The following is a 14,650-nucleotide window of genomic DNA, read 5'->3' on the forward strand; positions in this document are numbered from 1 at the left end:
TGAATATTTTGATGGTTACTGTATTAGTTTTCTAATACTGGATAACAAATGACCATACATTTAGTGGCTTAACATATAGCACACATTGATTATCTCACAGTTTTTGTAGGTGAGGCATCTAGACACAGCTTATCTGAGTTTTTTATTGTGGCCTTGTGAGAAGGCTACAATCAAGGCATTGGCTAGGCTGCATTCCTTTCTGGAACTCAGTGTCCTCTTCCAATCTCATGCGGTTGTTGGAAGAATTCAAGTCTTTGTGGTCGTAGGATTGAGGCTTTCAGTCCACAGAGGCCACCTCCAGTTCCCTGTGATGTGGTCCTCTCCAAAGGCAGTTCAGACCACAACTTGCTTCTTGAAGGCCAGTGGGACATTTTGTCCCTCCAGTCTGGTAAGATGGTCTTATAAATATATTGTAATATAATCACAGGAGTAATAGCCCATCACCTTTGCCATACTCTATTGGTTAGAAGCAAATCCCAGGTTCTACTCAACCACACTTGAGGGGAGGGAGTTACTCAAGAGTGTGGCTTGGAGGTTACATTAGGCTGTGTCTCTCACAGGCATTTCAGTAGTAATTGAGATTTGTTTTCTAATTAATGTGTAAATAGGCTAAGATATGTCCCAACTTCTAGCACCATACCCTTCTTTTACTCTGTTTTTGATGTCAGATTGGCTTGAAGAATGGCTTTAAGTGTTTCTGAGGGATAGAAGCTAGTGTGGAAAAGTGAAAGTAAACCAAGCAACTGTGCATCAGAGAAACTTAGGAAGAAGGCACAGCTGAGGTTCTGCAATTCCTAAGGCTGCCCCTGGCTCTGCACCAGCCCGTCTGTTTGCCAAGACCCAGCAGAGACACTGTGGGGTTTATTTCTTCTGTTTAATTTTAGTGTGGGCTGCTTTGAATTTTGCTTTGATAATCAACAGGGGCTCACAGTAATGCTTAGACTTACATGAATGAATTTGTTTTGATATTGACTGAACCAGCAGCAAATCGTCTACCTTGGAGAGTGAGGAGATGGGATTTAGGTGTGAAATTCATTTCTGAGTTGTGCTGATGTCCCAAGCGGCTGCTGATTTACCTGGTACACTTCACTCAGCTCAACTCAACCAACTTTTAGTTCTGACATTTCTAAAGTAGTTCCCTTGTCAAAATTCTAGATGTGAAGGAGTTAATAACCGCAAAAACAGCCAGCCTTGGAAATGAATTTTAAGAGCCAATGGGGGAAAAATAAGCCTGTGGATTTTATTTTTAAATGTAGCAAAAATAGAACAGATAATTAGGCTGAAAATTATCCTATTGCTGGTTCTTTTTGGTGATTTAGGACCCATTGTAAGACTTCATTCACTTTCCTGTGATTCGTGTCCCTAAGTCATAATTCTAGTGTGATTACGTCAAAATTATCTCCACAGTAGTCAATTGCAGGGTTACACACAGCGAATTAAGACTTCAGGTGGTGAATAAACAGAAACAGCAGGAATCCTGGAAACCGAGAGCCATAAACCTTCTGTTCTTCTGAAAATGCTCCTGAGGACAGCAAAGAGTGGAGAGAGAAGAAAGAAAATGTGGCTTGTCACATAAAGCAAGAATTATTTCTAAATGAAAGGAAGGTTCATTCAATTTTCTCAAATGACACTCATGAAGTTTTCTCAAACAAGGGAACTCTATAAGAAGGATCAAATTACTAACACAATTTATACAAATAATGCGATGAAGGTAAAGCTTTTTCAAAATGTAATGCCTCTTATTTCCTATTTTCTATACAACCTACAGTCATTGTATAAAGACAGAGTTATCTTTAAACTTTTGTGACCACAGAGCACTTTACCTGATTTTATTTTTTGTTTCCTTTGCAGGTAGAAATATTTCTCAGATTATTGTTTAAGGGATTATCGTAATCAGAAATTGATTTATGCCTCATTTTCCATGTATGGTGAGAGCACTTATTGGGGAATGATCCGTGTGCACGGCTGATTATATCACATTAGATAGTTAAACAATCACTTGCAATTTATGGGTGTTATTTCTTTTGGCAGATGTTGCTGTATTTGATTGTTATGCATTTTGTTTAACCCTGGAAGAGCCCTTGTGCATGGTTAATGATGTCACAGCTCATAAGATCAGTCAAATTAGCTTAGTAAGGATTCTATGGATCCATTTTGCATTGTCTGAAAAACCAACAACTTTATTATTATTTTCTGCTTCTCATAGATAAGGATAATTTTTTTCACATGCAGGATACTTTAACGTTGTATCTAACAATAACTCTCCTGCTATCTTTCAGGGCAGGATGAGCAAATAAGTTTAGGTAGGTTAAGAAAGACCAACTATGGCCGGGCGCGGTGGCTCAAGCCTGTAATCCCAGCACTTTGGGAGGCCGAGGCAGGCGGATCACGAGGTCAGGAGATCGAGACCATCCTGGCTAACACCGTGAAACCCCGTCTCTACTAAAAATACAAAAAACTAGCCGGGCGCGGTGGTGGGCACCTGTAGTCCCAGCTACTTGGGAGGCTGAGGCAGGAGAATGGCGTAAACCCGGGAGGCGGAGCTTGCAGTGAGCTGAGATCCGGCCACTGCACTCCAGCCTGGGTGACAGAGCAAGACTCCGTCTCAAAAAAAAAAAAAAAAAAAAAAACCAACTATATTCCAAAGAGGCTCATGAGAGTAAGTGTGGATGGCAGGGTATTGAGAGTATTATTTATAAAAATGGCAAAATGGTTTATATACAATCATGCATTTTTTTCATTTAACAATGTATCATGGGCATTCTTCTCTGTCATTGAATATACATAAAATTTAAGAGCTATATACTATACTGCAGGATGGAATTACAATTATGTAATCACACCTGAATTGATAGCACTGTCATCTAACATACAGTAGGACATTGCTCAACTAGACTGGTTTTCCTCCACTCCTTCTCCCAGTGGTTGGATCCTTTTTCCCTTGGTTTGAGTAGGGCTGATTTTCCTTTTCCCTTCCCCCAACACAGAACCAAGACTGCTCAATCAGAACAGCTTATCACTGTTTCTGCATGTGATTGGTTAGGAGTTGACAGGCATTACAAGCTGGGCCATCAATACTTTTGCTGGCCTTCAAAGAAGCCGGTGATCTTTGCTCTTTGATTACATGCTGCAAAGATGATGTCAGCTGGGATTTGCTCATAGTCGTGTTTATTACTGATACGATTTGGCTGTGTCCCCACCAAAATCTCATCTTGAATTGTAGTTGTCATAATCCCCACCTGTAGTGAGAGAGACCAGGTGGAGGTAATTGAATCATGGGTTTCCCTTCCCCTATTGTGTTCTTGTGATAGTGACTTTGTTCTCATGAGATCTGATGGTTTTATAAGGGGCTTCACCCTTCACCTGGCATTCATTCTTTCTCCTCTCCTCCTGTGAAGAAGTGCCTTCCACCATGATTGTAAGTTTCCTGAGGCCTCCCTAGCCATACAGAAAATTTGCAGCCTGACAATGAGATAGAAAAGAAAACCCCATTTTCTGGGGAGAATTCAAGCCAGCTGCAGAAATCTGCATAAGTAATGAGGAGCCCAATGTTGATCATCAAGACAATGAGGAAAATGTCTCCAGGGCATGTCAGAGAGCTTCAGAGGTAAGATAGTTACCATGCAGGAGCACCTGCCTTAAAGTGAAGTCAGCTCCAGGAAAGGAAAGCATGAGGATGCCCAAAGCCAGTTCTAATCTCTTAAAATTTCCCAGCTATGTTCCAGATCCTCCCTTTCAAAGCATGTGTCAGCTAGGTTTCTGTCACTAGTAACCAAAAGAGTCCCAATTAATGTGGAAGTAAGATAAAGCTAACAGAAGTTGAGATGTTTAACTTGTGTAAGAGAAAACTGGGGTTATATGAGAATTATCATCTGTATTGAAAAAGTTGTCATGTATGTTTAATGGGTACAAATATACACTTAGGTAGAAAAAATAAGACCTGGTGTTTGATAGATCAATAGTGTAACCATAGTTAATGTAAATCAATTGTACGTTTCAAAATAGCTAGAAGAGAATGATTTGAATGTCCCTAGCACAAAGAAAAGTATTTAAGGGATGCATATTCCAATTACACTGACTTAATTATATGAATGTATTGATGATCACATATACTGCAAAAATATATGCAGCTATTATGTATCAATAAAAATAAATTAATTCATTACAAAAAGAATCACATGAAATTTAAAGTAATAGGCTTATTCTGAATAGCTTCAGCCCCAAATCAGGTTGTAATCTAGAGATAATCAAATTTTACCTAAATAAATAAAAACATATAGTACTTAGCGCTGTCTGAAAACAAAGAGTTGCTTTGTAGGTAGGTATTCGAAAGGTCACATCCCAGAGCAGTAACACGACAACAGAAAAATTCTACTCATTACAGAGGATTCCCAAGCCCCTAGTTTTTAGATAATGAGAGAGGCACTAATGGGATGGGGAGGCCCATGTTGAAAGATCAGGGACTCCAGCTTGGGAAATAGCTGAGGGATGGTGGTAGCTCCAGTGTGTTGACCTAGGAAAAGAACTACAAGAGGAAAGAGCTGGGCTGACGAGACTGGAACGTTGCTGATCTACTGCAGTGGGGTCTAATTCTAAGAACACAATGTTGTTTTAACATTAAAAAAGTAATGTAATTCACAAAATGAACAACATTAACAACAAAGGAGAAGAATCAGATGATATTCTGCAATTGTTTGTTGCCGGTATTGTTACTGTTCCATTTTTCTCTATCTCCTTCTCAGACTTCAATTATGTGTCATACATGTCGTTATACTCTGTTCTATTCTTTCCATCTTTCCCTTCCCTACTTGTTTCTTTCATTGTAAGGCTTTGGTTTGGAACCTTTTTATAGGCCTATCTTTTATTTTTCTAATTCTGTCTTTGACTTATAGTCTACTATTAAATCCATCTGTTGAGTTCTTAATTTCAGATATTTTATTTGCTCAGTTCTAGAATATCAATTTTAATGTGTTTTTTTGGTAGATTGTAATTCTATGTTGAAAGTCTTTATGTTCTCTTTTATTTTCCTCATCTTTCTCCATTTTTTTTATAAGCACATTTATTATATTTGCTTAAAAGTTTTTATCTGCTAACTCCAATATCTGGATTACATTTGGGCCCAGTTCTATTATCTGTTTTTTCCCTTGATTACTAGCCACTGTTTCATGCCTGTTCACATGCTATGTAATTTTGATTGAGTGTTACACACACGTTGTATATCGAATAAGTGATATTTTTGTCAGGGGCTCTTATCCATTCCTTTGTTTGGTACCTAGGTCAAAGTGTTAATCCTCTCAATCTAATCAGATTTTTATCAGTTTTAGGATTGGGTAGCAGCTTTGGTTATATTCAGTCCATCTCTGTGGTCAAATGTCTCAAGGATGAAACCTGTGGCATGCTCGTTACAGAGCACTTCTAGTGGGATTTTGTTGCCTAAGCACTGTGGGACTGCAGGAGAGTTCAGTCTGTCTTCTCAGCCCACTCTTGCTTTCCACTGCCTCAGTGCTCAGCAGTGGCCTTCTGGGAAAAATAGCTATGCATTTGGGTCTCCTCTAGATTTCACCTCCCATGTCAGCCCACGTCGCTATCAAAAGCTATGCTGGTTTCTCTTGTCCCTGGCAGTGTACCGCTTCCTATGCCAAGCCAGTCCTCAGCTCGTACCACAATTAGCCTGTGTCTCCAGGGAACATAACAGCTAACCATCTCAGTCCACATAGGAAAGGCTTTTAATTTTTTCTAGAATTGCAGCTGGAATGACGGCTTGCTGCTGCCTCTGACTTCCTGCTTCGACAAAAGGGATGTTTTCACACCTATAATCCATAGCAGCTTCCACCTGTACTTTGAATTCATGCAGGGCCAACATTCTTACCACCCTCTAGGTCATTTGGAACTTAACAAACAAATGGATATGCAAATGACTTTTTGGCACCTTTTAAAATCCCCAGGACCAGGCACACTGAAGATTATAAAACAAGACAAAAATAATTTATTGAGCATGTACTATATTTTAGGCAATGTTCTAAGCCCTTTCTTTATAACCCTATAAGGATGGTATTACTACAACCTTGTTCTACAGATACAGAAATTGAAATTTCAAGAGATAAAGTAATTGTTCAAATAATAAATGATGGAACTATAGCTTGAAGCAGGTCTTTCTGATGTCTGTTATGCTTAGCTATTATGCTATAAACACTTGTCAAGAGAAGGACACTAGTAGTTATAAGTCAGAAGGCATACAAATGGTGCCTCTGGCATATATAACACACCTGTCCACACAGAGAAGCAGATGTACTATGATGACCACTTACTATCACTTATAACTCTCACTTAAGGACATACAGTGAAGAACATATGAATAATGTCACAAGGTTTGTTGGCACAGATTCTTTATATTATTTATTTCTGGTATTATTTCAAATGAACTCCTCTATTTCCCCAATTGATTAGATTTCAAAATATTTAAGGCCCAATGTTTAAGCTTCAGTTTGATTTTCATCATACTTTCTTATCAGCAGAAGTATTTTTGAGTTTTGTAGAAAAGACTTAAAAGCAATTTTAATTCAGGGTATCCATAGAGTAAGGCTAGCTTTGCTAAATTTGCCATTAGATTTAATGATTCTTTCCTGATATTAGCATCACAGAGAGAATAGGGAAATAGAAACATCCTCCACTCATTGTTTCTACATGTTTTTCTTGGTTCTGAAATGCATTTTTACTTCGTTGTTTTTTAGATGCAATTGTCTCACTAGAAGGTCCATGACTATGTTATTATGGGCTCATTATCTACGTATTTTTTCTCATACTTTAATTTTTAGTTTCAAGACGCCCTTGGTCAAAACTCCCATGAACGTTTCTTTCCTTTCTCACAGTTGTCTGCCTGCAGCAAAATCAGTCTCAGAAATTTTTAACTAGAAGAGAAGAAAGAAAAATCACTGAATATGTGAAGGTGACAATACCTGCTCCTCCTGGCACAAGCTTCCCAAGGGAACTAATTTCTTAGGCCCCACAGATGTCAGAGAATTAAAAATAGGGAGGAAAGCAAGGAGGCACCCACCAAATCCCCTCATTTTTCAGTTACAGAAACAAAACCAAGAAAAAGGAGACAATTTGCCCAAGATCATTTTGCTTCTAGTGCAATACTGGCCTTAAAACCCAGGAACTCTGACTCCTGGTTCAGTGTTCTTTCTAAAACCCATCATTGGACAAGCCTTTGTTATGAAGCCACTCGAAGTAATGCTGAGGAAGATGACACCACCATTTGTGTTTTGTGATTTGTTTCTTCATAAATTAATGTTTCAGGAATCCTCATTTTTACCTCTTTCAGACCACGGCAAGACATCTAAAACTTATAAGCATTATCTGTGATACCAGGGGCCTTAGTGGCAAAAATTTGTTCCCAGAACTTGTGTCTTCGAATATTTTAAAAGGATTTTACATCACATGTGGAGGTTTGAATGACAAGGTCAACAGACCATGAAGAAGGGGTCCATTCTAATCAGTTCCAGAGACTTGCCTGAATGTCCAGTCTCTGTAAGTCCCTTTTTAGTCCCTGTGGGGCTAAAAAAAATGTGAAAAACACTAGCTTTTGGCTTGGGAGAGAAAAATGAACGTGTGGTTATACAATATCTCCATTTTATCAATTCAGTTTTAATTCTTCTTTAATTACCACTAAGATTTGACTCCAAAAAATTTACCATAATTTGTTCTGAGTCTGATACTTGGCTTATTAACTAAATTACTTCTTAATGAAATCAAACCCCTGAAATATACCAGTAAAATTTAAATTGGCTTTTTTGGATATTAAAAAGCCAATTTAAAATATGCTTAGTTTATACTTTGCCAATCTGCCAAGAGCCCATATTGCAGGTAACATTGCCCTAAAGTTAACATACTAACCTACCAGTTCAGTTTAACAACCATTTAAATAACAATGATGACAATGGCAACAATAACCACTATAGTTTATTCATAGAGTTCTTACTTTGTATAAGACTGAAGCGGCGAAAAGATGATTAAGACACAGTCCTTAGGTTCAAGAAGTTCCAGACTGAGAGTGAAAGATCTGCAAATAGGGATGGCGTGATAACCAACATAGTCAGTATAAGATTTAACATTTAGGCCAGGTTCTGTGGCCCAGGCCTATAATCCCAGCACTTTGGGAGGCTGAGGTGGGTGGATCATGTCAGGTCATGAGTTCGAGACCAGCCTGGCCAACATGGTGAAACCTCATCTCCATTAAAAATACAAAAAATTTAGCTGGGCATGGTGTCACACACCTGTGGTCACAGCTGCTCAGGAGGCTGAGGCAGGAGAATTGCTTGAACACAGGAGGTAGAGGTTGCAGTGAGCCAACATCGTGCCACTGTACTCCAGCCTGGGTGAGAGCAAGACTTTGTCTCAACAACAACAACAACAAAAAGATTTAAAATTTAAATCTAAAAGTAGTAATAAATAAAAGTGCTTCAGAGAAACACGTGATTACCTCTGTCTGGAGGTGGTTCAGGAAATGTTAAACAATCAGCTTTCCTGGGAAAAGTTCTGATTTGTAAGTTCACCGATTCTTGTTGTGTAAAGTTTACTGTGTTGGCTGATTTCAAGCTAACTACCTAAAGTCACAGAAAGCAGATATGAGAAGAGATGCATATAGCTGGCTTTCTGCTTCTCATGTAAGCTGGCTCTAACACATCATTGGGGTGACCAGAGAATGTTCCACAGAGGAGGTGATAATTGAACAGGATTTGGAAAAAAATAGGAATTCATCATAATAAGTGTGGAAGGGCATTCCAGGAAACAATCCAATATACAATGGCATGGACATAACTTTAAATAATAAAATATGAAAGATATGTTGCCATCTTTTTGTTAAACTTACCTTGAGTGTCACTGAATGAATGATAATGCCAATCAGGCATATAGAGAATGACATCATTTTCATAAAAGGGATTTGTAAAAGTTAAAATTGTTCTTCTCTCTTTCCATCAACACTTAGTTAAAAATACCTGATATACGATAGTCACTTAATAAGAATTTGATCGCTCTCTATAGACATATCTTTAATTCTATAAAAGCATTTTTCTAAATGAAAATAAAGATAATAGAATACTTGCAATCTCAGTTGTTAATATATCTATAGACCAACAATTTCATTTAGATTTTTGTGACAGTTTCATAGAAAATTCTTCCCAAATTTCTGTTTTTAAGAGCAAAAGAAAATCTCTATACATAAAGATATACCCTAATTTATAGCAGAAAAAATTTATGAAGAGCCTAAAATTCCAACACTAGGAGAATGGTTAAGTAAATGATATGGTATATACATTCAAAACCCTATTACATAATTGTGAAAAATGACACATATCATGACTATGTAGTTATATAGAAGATGTTATCTAAAATTAAGTGGAAAAGAAAAGGCTACAAAATTTTATTTATACCATGCACAGGAAATAAACAAAGGAAAAATTAGTGCTTAGTTAGCCATGATTGTGTTTGAGTAGATGCTTAACCAATTACAAGGTTGATTATTACAGATCAACCTTGTATTAATGCAGTTGTAGCAAGGCATTGAGTAGATTATTTCAACAGCTGGCACTGGAATGACTCTTAGTGAGAGAGCTGTCTTTGATTAGAAAACCATACTGATGAGGTACTCGTAAGTAGAAGATAGTATTGGCTTCAGCAAGACCCAAGAGACCAAAGGTGATGGTTATACTCCTCTGAATGGGACAATAAGGTTAATGCCATTGTACTTTTAAGAAGAAAAATATAAAGAGAGGGAGGACACAAAAGTGGGAGGGAGTGTGTATGCAGGTAGAAAGAAGCCAGCTAAATATGACATGGCTGGCTTTACTAGTGGGGGTGAAGTGTCTTGTAAAAGTTTCCTGATGCAATATCTTTAGAAAAATCTACTGTCTAACCTGAATCTAAAGTTCAGTTTGAAGTGGGATGAACTACTAGACGTTGATCGCTCCTTCGTAAACTTTCAGTAAATTCTACAATAATCGGAAGTCCTTTTGAGTTGTAATTGTATGCGTATTTGGATGTTTGTGTATATTTGTGTGATATCTAAGAGGGGGTTGAATTTCATGTCCCTGTTGAAATTGGTACCAAATTGAGTCAGCAGAGACAGCAAAGCAAGAGCCTGGAGCCAGACATGACCACACGAATGACCCACTGGGATTGGCAGAAGTCTTGGAAGATGGGTCAAGTCCAGTGTTACTTGGGTTGCAAGAGATTATTATTTGTGTACTTGTCTTATTTTATTTACTCAATGACGTGCTCCTGGAAGGCAGAGCTCATAGATAATGTTGTTCATCTAAAAGATATTTTGATGCAATAGTAATAATAAGTAATAAAAACAATGATGCCATTGCATCATTGTAGATACAGTAGATTGCATCTACTGAGCATTTGCATATGATAGGAAAAGACATGAACTCAAAAGTGTAAGAATCAGGATTTGATTTCTAGATTTTCTGTTTCCTAGTTATATAATTTTAGGCATTTTTTTCTTGGAATCTCTGGTTTAACATCTGCAAAATGGAAAGTATTTGCTCTAACTCAGAGGCTGGCTGTGCAAATCACATTTAGTGGTTCACTCAACTAGTATGCATTGAGCACCTGCTCTGTATGGAGATCTTCAATCCTTCTGGGTCTCCACTGTAGCAACTCTGCTTTTTTTTTTTTTTTCCCCTAATGTTGGAGTCATGCTGTTGTTCCTCTTGACATCACTCTAGATGACTTGGTTGTCTTGATTTGATCCTGACTGCTCTCTATTCCAATGGTTGTCTCACTGTGGCGGGGATAAGGTCCTTCATTTAAAAAGTATTGAAATGTTTTTTCTGAAGCCTCTAAACAGGACGGTACATGCTGACTTTCTTGCTATGCTCTTAAAATGATAATCCTTGTGTTCTATCAACTGTTAATACTCAGCACAATGTCCAGCTAAGCTGAGTGGAGATGTAAGTTCTGTGGTGTTGGACTCAAAGCTCTGACAAGCACCTCATGTCCTTAGAATGGCTCAAGTGCTCTTGTCTCATGGGGTGAGTGCCTTGCCTATCTGGTACAATGTTCAAAAGTTTCCAAATTGGAGTCTTTCACTCTTTACTTATTTAGCAGTCAGTCTTGGAGGCAGAAGTAGTCTTACTGTCCATATTTTACCAGGGGTAACAGAAGCCTAGAGAAGTTCAGTTATTGCCCAAGGCCACACAACAAAGAGTGGACAGGTCCTTTGAATCCAGAGCTCTTTAATTGTTATGCTATTCTTCATATGACCCTTCACCCCCAGCTTTAAGTTGAGGGATGGGCAGGAGGTAGTTGGACTCAAAAGCATCATTGTGATGACAGTTTTATCTTTGACATGTCCAAGAACTTCATTCTCTTCCAAGGGAGTGTTGTAGAGAAACAGAAAAAAATCAAAGTTCTATAGGACTTTGAGACAATTCAAGCAGGCCATTAAAACTCTCAGAATTGCTTGGCATGTGTCTTTTACAATAACCTCCAACCTCTTGGGCTTGCTGACCCCCCAGTTATTTCACTTGAATGTTGGGGGCTAGATCCAGGGCTTTCATGAGCTCTTTGATCCTGCAGCAAAGTGGGCAAGGCCATGCTAATTGTGTGGGGTTCCACACCTGTGTGGTTACAAAGCCCTCTTGGAGTAGTTTCATCACTTTGTTTTACTTGGTGTGAAGCAGAGTAACTGCAGAGCTGGCAAAGCTGTGCAGATCACCTGTTCCCAGTCCCCTCATTTAGCAGCTGTGCATAAGCAGGCACAACGTTCATCTGCACCGCATTGCCTTGTTGTTAATAGTAACCTGGCTGACTGTTTTCCCATCTCATTTGCATAGATGGCCCTAAAGAGACTGAAATTGTGCCAAGTGATGCATTTTGAGGAAAGGGTCAATCTGTGACTGTTTCATAAAAAATACCTTTGGGGATGTGCAAACATGATCCCCAAAGCATGAAAGTCAGTGCCTCATTTGCCTATACCTGCTTTCTCCTCCAATGAAGTTAATATGGGCTACCCTTAGCATTGCAAAGTCTCTCTAGATTCAGAAAATCATTTGTATTCCAGGAGGCCTTAAGCATCACCATAGTAATCAAGTAAGTCCTGAGATCCAAATCCTTACCACTGTTCAAATATTAATTGGAACAAATATAGCTACTCTGAGGGAAGAGAGAGACTCTGTGTGTGTGTGTGTGTGTGTGTGTGTGTGTGTGTGTGCGCCTGTCTGAGAAAAGGAATATACTATTCTTTATTCATAGTGATCATCCTTCTGACTCCCTATACAAGACTAGTGAATTGCCTTTTTATAGTGCGGTAATTTACAGAGGATTATTGATTCTCTTTTTCAGTGCCAAATGCGGTCATGTGCTTTTCAGAGCTTCAGAGTTAAGTTTGAACAAACAAGAAAGAGAGTACTTATCTGAAAAGAATATTTCTCTATATGAAGAAAATAAAATTAGTGGAGAGGCAGTTATAATGGGGGAGTGAGAGATACTGAAAATAGCTCAATGATTAACTAATTAATAAATAACTTTTAATAAAATAACTCCCAATGATTTCTGGTTTCATATTTTGTTAGAAGACAAATTGTTCTATATGCGGCAAATTTGCTCCATTGACATTTAGCCAGTTCTCGTTTCTTTTCTGCTATAGCCCTGACTTTTTAACAAAATGACCTTGAAGTCTCTCGTGAATAAAGACACATCTATATTAAGTACAAAGTACATTTGAATGATATACTGTTCATTTAATCTTATCACTGAGTCAACAGTTTGTGTCAATATATAAAGGAAAATATATTCTATATATGCTTATGTGTAGATGTACAGATTTAAAGAACAGAATCACACACAAAAGGTACTTAATAATTAACTAGAGGTCCTTAGATATGAAGATGGCAGCATAAGACATCAGTTTTGCTGTTCTAGAAGAGGCAGGTGCTGAACTAGACAGAGGACATGTCAGGATAGCAAATGCAGAGTTCTTTAGATTTAAAATCTTACATGCTCAGCACACAACACTCCCGACTCACCACTGTGTCAGGGACCCACAAAAGTTTCATTATTCCTCCACCAAATATATAGGGAGAAGAGCATTAAAAGGTACACTTGCTGAGAAGAACTTGAGGTCCCCACTTTGTACTCAACCATGGGATTGCCTCTTATTGTATTAGTTATCTATTGCTGCACACACAAAAAATGATTCTAAACCTCAATAACTTCAAACAACAAACACTTGTTATCTTGCAGTTTCTGTGGGTCCAAAATCCACATGCAGCCTAGCTAGGTGCCCCTCTGACTCAAAGTCTCTACAAGGATGCAACTGAGGTCTTGGCCAGGGAATCTCAAGGCTTGAGAAGAGGCTCTGCTTCCATGCTCACCCACATGGCTGTGGTCAGGCCACACACAGGTCCTTCCTGATTGTTGGACAGAGACATCAGTTCCCATGAACGGGGCCTTACCATAGGGCAGATCACATCATGGCGGCTACCCTCACCTACAGCCAGCGAGCAAGCCAGGAGAGGCCAGGTGTCCAGGTGAGAAGCCACAATCTTAGTGTAACCTAATCTCAGATGTGGCATCTCATCACGTTTGCTGTATTCACTTCTAGAATTGAGTTACCAGGTCCAATCCAAACTCAAGGGGAGGGGAATCACAGAGGGGCATGAAGACCAGGAGGTGGGGATCCCTAGGGGACACTCAGAAGCCATGTACTACACCTATGGACACACCTCTTGCTTAATGTGATGGAGGAGGGAACCGATCCCTGCTAAATCACATAGCAGGGGAGCTCAAGGAGGGAACTGGGGGTCTAGAACCATTGTTGGATCCTGCCTTGTGGGCTCATCATCCCATTGGCCTCTGAGATATTCCAAATGAAGCAAACATGAGATTTATCTGCAGCTACTACCACTCATGTCTCCAGCCCTTGGCTTATTCCAACTCTGAAGATCAGGTCAACAGCAATTTGAGGCAGTCAGCTTGGGAGGGGTCAGGCCGGATGCACTGTACCCTCAATGGCCGTCACTGGGAAACAGGCCGCACAGCTTTGCAAAGTATCCAAACATAGGGCCAAGCCAGTGAAAGGTCTTCCTGGGTCCTGAAAATCAGAAGCACTCACTTGTAGATAATTTTCTCATTATAGCCTATAATAGCAGATAAAAAGTCTGTCTTCGTAAAACTGACTAACTCTTATGGAGACCAGACCCCTGGATTTACTTACTGCTACCATTTTAAGGCAGCATAACAGAGTGGCTGAAAATGAGTTGGGTTTGAGTGTTAACTTATTGACTGGGTAAATTTAGATAAGTCAATTAACCTCACAACATCTCTCTTTTCTCACCTGTAAAATGGGGACATCAGATTTGCCCTTCCAGGGTTGGTGCAAACTTTGGTGTCAACTGTGAGCATCTAGGTAAAGGGTTAAGCCTTACTATAGTGGTTATGATGATAATGAGTGTGACTGTGGGAAATGTGTTTTACACTCCCCATGTTTTGGCAGAAGGAATGGGATTTTTATTCTAATTCCCAGGGATAAAAAGATGGGAGGATCACTCTCATTAGCTTCTCTCTGTCCCTTCACTCGCTCCCTCCAGCTGGTGTGGATGTGCCTGACGCCCTGCTGAGAGGAGCTTCATTAGCGGGC

General features: G+C 39.1%; 1 long non-coding RNA gene across 1 annotated transcript in view; it reads right to left on the bottom strand.

The window, feature by feature from the left end:
- Window positions 1-1,221: 1,221 nt before the first annotated feature.
- The window catches only part of LOC139356682 (uncharacterized), a 29,128-nt gene continuing 15,699 nt past the window's right edge, over window positions 1,222-14,650 (bottom strand). Inside the window, exon 4 of the long non-coding RNA XR_011608976.1 lies at window positions 1,222-1,522. This is a non-coding gene — a long non-coding RNA (uncharacterized lncRNA). The remainder of the gene's footprint in view (window positions 1,523-14,650) is intronic.

The sequence above is a fragment of the Macaca nemestrina genome, chromosome 10, assembly GCF_043159975.1.
Source record: "Macaca nemestrina isolate mMacNem1 chromosome 10, mMacNem.hap1, whole genome shotgun sequence".
Taxonomy (NCBI): domain Eukaryota; kingdom Metazoa; phylum Chordata; class Mammalia; order Primates; family Cercopithecidae; genus Macaca; species Macaca nemestrina.